This window comes from Uloborus diversus, chromosome 8 (assembly GCF_026930045.1).
Source record: "Uloborus diversus isolate 005 chromosome 8, Udiv.v.3.1, whole genome shotgun sequence".
Classification (NCBI taxonomy): domain Eukaryota; kingdom Metazoa; phylum Arthropoda; class Arachnida; order Araneae; family Uloboridae; genus Uloborus; species Uloborus diversus.
This window is the reverse complement of record NC_072738.1, coordinates 129,876,757-129,884,128: the sequence shown is the minus strand read 5'-3', so window position 1 is coordinate 129,884,128 and position 7,372 is coordinate 129,876,757.

Genomic DNA, 7,372 nt, shown 5'->3' with positions numbered 1-7,372 from the left:
TAAAAGGATAGCATAAAATATACCAAACTGTAGAGAAAGAAGGCACCATTATACCTGTATTCTAAACAAGTGTGAGCAGGACTTTTTATCTTTAACAGACATGACTAACAAGAACTTTTATCTCTTTTCAACAATTATGTATTTATTCTTCACAATATATTCAAATATATTATTGATTTTACTATATACTTTTCAAAGAAAGAAAACGAAAAGAATAGAAAATTTCTTTACTAAAATTAGTTTTCATAATGTGAATATTAAGCATCAGTAAGTAAGTGATACTCACAGAAACTCTTTAGGAATTAAAATTTTGGAACCCCAGTAAGTTGACATCCACTTAAGTCGAAATTTTTTCATGTTTCCTTGGTTTGTCGAGTTATGGAGGTTCCGCTGTAGTTTGAATTAGCACATTTTATACCAATTTCTTTTCTCTATTCTATTTATTGCACTTAATTGCATTGCACTAGTGTACACCCCCAAAAGCAGTTGAGGAAAAGATGCAAGTTATGTTGGGGGAGGGGGGGGGATCCGGACAAATATTGTTTTTTTTCCCTTGCAAATACTAATTTGGTTTCTTATTCACATTAAAAAATATATAAAAATCCATTGAATATGAGAGATGCAATTTATTTCCTCATTTGCTATGAAGGGAGGGGGGAAGGTAATTTACTTTATTTAGAACGTATTATTACTAAGCAATCAGGCTATTAACTTTTAAGGGGTGTTAACTGTAATTTCAAGAAATGAAAAGGATGAATTTGTTGCTGTACATCAGTAACACTAAAATGAAAAACAGTTCCACTATAGCAATTTTTCTCAAACATAAGGGTGGCAGTGGGAGGGGGGGGGGGATCCTGAAAGTGCTAGAAACTGCATGATTATGAATTGGTGTTAAGACTTAATTTTTGTTTTCCTTTGTCTTAACTAAAATGCAGTAATCTGTATGCAGATATTGTTGTCTGTAGCTTTTAAATTTCATGATATCTTATTTTCAGAATGTCTATATTTTAAACAATTTTTAATTATTTCAAATTTAAAAAAAAAGCTTGAATATTAAATTTATATATCTGACTTCAATATTAAACACACTTTATATTTAATTTTTTTTAAATTAATTGTTGGGAACTCTGTTTTCAAAGACATAGAAGAGCTTTTCTCTATGATGCTTTCGTTTTTTCTGAAGGGGGGGGGGGGCAGAATCCCTAAAAGACCCATAACTTTTTTCATAGGGGAAGTTAGGACACATACTCATGATCATTTTTCATTGTTAAACATGATTTTTAAAACTGACCCTGATGTTAAAAATTTGACAATGGCTTTTTTCACCAAAAAAAAAAAAAATCAAAAATTTTTCTTTTTCCAATTTTTTTAAAATTCTTAGTTTAAACCAAGATTATTATAATATTTTTAATAAAAATATTCAAAATCTAAGCCATTTTTTATGAAAATTTCCAAAAAGGTAAATTTATTAGTTGCTAAGAAACAATTTTTTCCTATTAAACAACAGTTCAGTTTGAATGTCTTAAAAATGACAAAAAATGCAAAATCAAAAAATTTGATAAGTCTATAATATCAAAATACATTGAGATTGAAAGAAAAAAAAACTAAGGGGCTGCTTTTTACCACAAAATAAGGAAGTATACCAAGTTTCATCAAAATCTGAGATGGTACGTGTTAAAATCCCATTTTTACGGTAGATTTGAGGTAGAACTACCCCATATTTTAAGTTATTTCAAATGAAAAAGAAGCTTAGATTTTTTTTACATTTGAGTTCAATGTTCAACACACTGTATATTTGAATTTTTGTCGTAATTGCTGACAATTCTGTTTTTAAGAATATGGAAGAGATTGTATGATGTTTCCTGCTTTTTTTTTTTTCAGAATGGGGAGGGGGGGGGGCAGAATCCCTCAAAGTCCCCTAATGTTTTTCATTGGATAAGTTAGAACACATATTCATGATCATTTAAAAAATATATATATGATTTTTAAAGCTGACCCTCTTGTTGAAATTCAGAATTATGTCAGCACCTTTTTTTGACAAAAAAAATTTTAAATTTTCACATTCCTAATTTTTTAAAAATTTCTCATGTAAACTAAAACTATTAAGATATTTTGTATCAACATGTTCAAAGTCTTTACATTGTGTGCAAAAATTTTCCAAAAGATTATAGCATTAGTTACCAAGAAAATTTTTTTTTTAATAAACAACATCTTCTCAGTTTGAGTGTCTCAAAAATGATAAAAAAATGCAAAATCGCCAGATTTCAAAAGGCTATAAAATCAAAATGAATTGATATTGAAAGAAAAAAAATTAGGGGGTTGCTTGTAACCATGAAGAGATGAAGTATACCAAGTTTTATCAAATTCCGAGACGGTGGGTGTTAAAATCCCATTTCTGTGGTTGATTTGACGTGGAATGACCCAGACGCGACAAAATTGTGAGAAAGTCCCCCATCGAAACGATTTTTGAGTAAGATAAAATGCACAATTCTTGTTATCTCACGCTCTATCGGAAACCTTGGATTAAAGGTTCGAACATTAAAGTTGATCATTAAATTTTCAATTACACCTCTTTTCTTTTGTATGTTATTTTGCTTCAACCTCTCAAAAGATGTGTAGTATGACCTCAATTTAATGATTGTCAAGGGACTGGAAGAAATTATCGTTAAATCAAGAAGCATAAAGACACGTAATACAGCAAAATCTGGAACAGTGAACTATATCATTAAATTTAGGAAATCGTTAAATCGAAGTTATACTGTATATGGTCTTTTGCTGTGTTTTTCAACAATGTTTTTAAGCCTGCACAAATACTCATGTAAGAAAATTACAGAGAATTTTAAGAATTGTAAACATTATATTCTCAGTTTTTCTTTTTTTTTTTTTTTTTTTTTTTTAGTTCAACTATAGCAAAATTGATAGTGATTTTCATATTTCAACTTTAGTATTATTGGTTCCCCCATTTTAAACTTCATAGCTTTTAGAAAATAATAGCTTAAAAACTTTTAAAAATAAAAAAAAAGAAGCATGCTTTTGAACTAAAAACTAAATAATCTTGGAATGTAAGGTATGTTCAGGTGTAGAGTTGGCACGTTTTTGCCAATGGGGGAAAAATAGTATAAACTGTCCTGGCAAAATATGTTTGTCAATGTTTGCCAAAGAGGCAAAAATAGATGTAGGTGGTTTATTTTCGAGGAATTTTAACTCTAATCTAATTTATTCTTTTGTTTTTAACTTAAAATATTCATTGCAACTATGAAACAGTAATCCAAAAGTTTTTTTTATTGATAAGACTATGACTGTAAGGTAAGGAAAGGGAGAGTAAACAACAATAAAATAGCAAAGCATCAAGCTACCGTCCTTAAACCAGGGCTAAGGCAACACTACCTGCAATGCACCAGCAGCCTAATTATGACATACAGAGACCGCAGTTTCGTCTTTGTGAAGGGGTGTTTACTTATCCGCCGTCCATCCTGCCCATCCCGTTTTTGGACGTGACAGACTGCCGACGAAAACATAGTAGCATTCACATATGGTCGCCGTACATCAATCACGTGGTTGAATTCACTCACCAGAGAGAAGAGCATGCTGCTTGGCGGGAACCAATGAAATGCTGTCCTACTTTTGATGGCTGTCAGATACCAAGGTTCTGCTGATCGAAACGGGTCCCATCCAAGATGGATTGCTGTCCTGGCAACCAGCAAAGAAAACCTGTTTCAGGTGGAAAAAAATCGGTGCGGACGTGACGGAGAGCCCTTTATGGACTCATCAGCCTGGAGTAATCAAAAACTGAGCTGGCTTCAAATGTCATCTCTTTGAAAAATTGCAGTCTCTGGATGTCATTACTGAGCTGTTGCTACATTGCATGGAATAAAAGATAACTCACTGACTTTAGTTTAAACTATCAAACAAGCCATAACTATTGAATGACAACTTCTTATATTTTAGTTAATTTTTATCGGAGAGGTAATACCAATTTGGCTATGCTGTCACTGTCGGAATAATAGAAATTTGAAGACAAAACTATGATTAAAAACAAATCAATGCATTGAAAAACCAAATTAAACCTCTATTGTTTGTTTTGATTTAAGTTTCAGTTGGATTATGTACAACATTTTTTGCTCTTTTGTGGAGCGAGAGGATAAGTACAACTTATTTTTATTTTAGTTTTTTTAATTAGCTTTAAAAAAATGGAATAAAGTAGTAAATGACCTAACAATTAACTTTCGTGCAAAAAAATAAAAAAAAAGAGTGGGGAGCCTGATATTAGATGTTTTAAATTTCTCATCGATAGCTAGTCCTTAGCGTTTTGCAATGATGCAGAGTCCTTGCAAAAATGCAAATGGGGAGCACCTCACGCTTTTTTCCCCTCTTTTTGAAATAATTTATTTTAAGTTAATATTTAAATAATTGTTTGTGGTCAATTATTTGATTCTTATTATTTTAAGCTAATTCAAAAAAATACGCTATACATAGTTATTGGACTTCTTCTCGCTCCTGAACCTACTTTATATTCAAAGATTATTTTTTACTTTATTACTACAAAAATGTAGTTTTTAAAATTTATTTATACATTTTTTTAAAGTTATTGGTTATTTATTCGGATATAAATAATACTTTGAAAATCGTTTGCGATGATTAATTTTTGTTTTGATTCTTAGTTCAATGTGTTGTTCATTTTATGTTCACATTTTTATGCTATCATTGTTATGAGACAGCTATTTCATGCTAAAAATATTCTGTATGAACATATTTTTTGTGAAGGAAAAATGCAAAATTTTCTCTAGTCATTTCGTTGAAAATAAGACAACAAAATAAATGCAATATTTATTGAAACAGCTTGATGTCCTTTTTTTTTTTTTTTGCTATATTTCAATCACAGAGAACCATACCTGATGCCTCATTGTTTTTAAAAAATTGTTGTGGTATTTGAGTATAATGACGCTAGGTTCGAGAATGTATATCGATTCTGCCATAAGTTCAGCAAGTGTAACGCCACAAATAACTCCACTAAGATATTTCATTCCTTCTAGTTTCATTGTTGAAATATCAGCAGTCAAGCGGTGAGTGGGGTCGTTTCCAAAATTTTAAAGGTATTTTTTTCTGAAAGAGCATATTTAAAAACATAGGATCTGACCATTTTTAAAATAATTTGACTACGTTTAATATTTTTCAAAAATTATTTTAATCGGTGCGCTTTCGTTGTTTACGTTTCTGCCGAAGACGTCACAAATGATGAAATGCCATTTTCACGGAGTGTAATATTTAATTCGCATCTTTACTCACGAGTACTGGCAACGATATGGTTGATAGCAATCATAGCACAATATTTAATTCATTTCTTGATTACCATAACGTGGAAACGCGGTAAAAAGATACGGCAAAGTACATCATTTGTGACGTCATAAAGACCACGCCTTATTTTCAAAATCGTACATCTTAAAACATTAATTAAAAACCAAGCGTTGGGAAAATGAAAGTTTTTTTTTTTCGCTCTATGTTTTTTTATTTTTTGACTTTTCTATCAATTTCAGTGAAGAAGCAGTACTTTTGACTGAAGGGAACAAGCCCGTTATGCAGTCTTTTTCAAAAAGAAACGTTTTTAACTTAAAACACTAACAAACGTACCGCGCTTGTTATTAATAAATGCGAAAATCTCGTTTCTTCTGCTTGCATTGTATTATAGTTGCTTTTTTTTTTATTATTGCAATGTTGAAATTTCAAGACTAATATACTTTCTCTTTCTGGCGTCATCGGAAAGGCAAAGAAACATTTGCACCTAAAATTTGACGGCAATCGAAAAATTTGCCGATTTTCTTAGTTGCCAAAATTTTTCCGATATTATAATTTCGTACAGAACAGAAAAGAGTATTGGACAAATGTACGAGTACAACTCCACATAGCGATTTGCTGACGTCGAATCTGACAGTCGATTTCAAGATTTCACAAAACAACTTGATTATTGCAAAACGGATGTTTTCTATGGGCAAAATCTATTCTCTATTCTAGCATGGGCGAAAGCTATTAAAATTCAATTATCATTAAAAGGTTGCCAAGCCTTTTTAGCGTACAACCACAAATAAATTAACGATTGTAAACACTTTTTCATTAACTGTCTGTTTGAACTTTCTGAAACGAACGACTGCAATTTTTTTAACTTCTATAAATAAAGTTGTGCAAAGATGAATAATATATTACTTTCCCCCAAAAGAATTTCTGAGCTTACATTTATTTTTCTTTTTTTTTTCTAATGAGTTAATGTTTAATACAATACACGCTGCAAGTATTTTAAATGAGTTTAGTTTTGTTTCAAAAATCTTGAACTAGTATTTGCTTCATGAAATTTACTGACTAGTCTAAAAATGCTTCTTTTTTTGCTCTTCCAAAACTATTTATGTTAATCAAAAAATATCCACCTTAATATATTTGAATATTGTTACTCTCTAATATATTATGGTTTGGCACTTGTGGTTTTAACTCAGATGATCAATGATCGATTATCTTGTGCACTTAATATTTGCCTAAACATCGAGTATGAAATGCCCCCGCAGATCACTGGCTAGTCTATCGTTTGAACAGAAAACCATACGATAGTGTAATAATAAAGAAAAATCTAGATATGAAGCAGTGAAGAACAAAGGAATGTAAGCCCCAAGACTAAAAATTTGAAAATAATCAGTAAAGATGGTAGGAGAACCTCTCGTACGGGGGGTTTTAAGATTAATAGCTCTGGTGGGTACTGCTCTATACAGCATGATTTAGAAATAAATTTCAATGAAAGTCTACCTAGGATCTGAACTTAAACGCGTTTTACTCGAAACTTCCACATACACCCCTTTGCTTCTCACTGGCTCATGTGTAGCAATTCGAAAGTACAGTAAAACATGTTTTAGGAAGCATAAATTATTTGTACTCGTGCCCCCGTTGTCGAAATGTAAGGCCTTAAAATCTACCAACATTCTTAGAAAAGGCACCAAATTTAGCGAATTTCAGTGTGAAATGAAAGTCATTTTTCATTCTTTGAGGTGGCGTGTATGTGTGCAGGGGCGGATACAAAGGGTGGGTCATGCCCCCTCCCCCCTAAACCGTCGACATTATTATCCATCCACATTGTGTTTAAGTAATTCATTAATAAAATGTTATCGATTTCAGTACTCTTTTTCATTCATTAATTATTTTTAATTATAAAATATTTTTAATACTACATCATTTCATTGCTTATGAAATGAATTAGTAACGTTTATACCCCTAGGTGCCTTATTCTGTTCCGATTTGGTGCTTTTTATTGACACCGAAGCAGTTTCAGAGCATTTTCATATCCAAAACCATATGTACTTCAGCTTCAGTACTCCCCCCCCCCCTAAAATGGTAG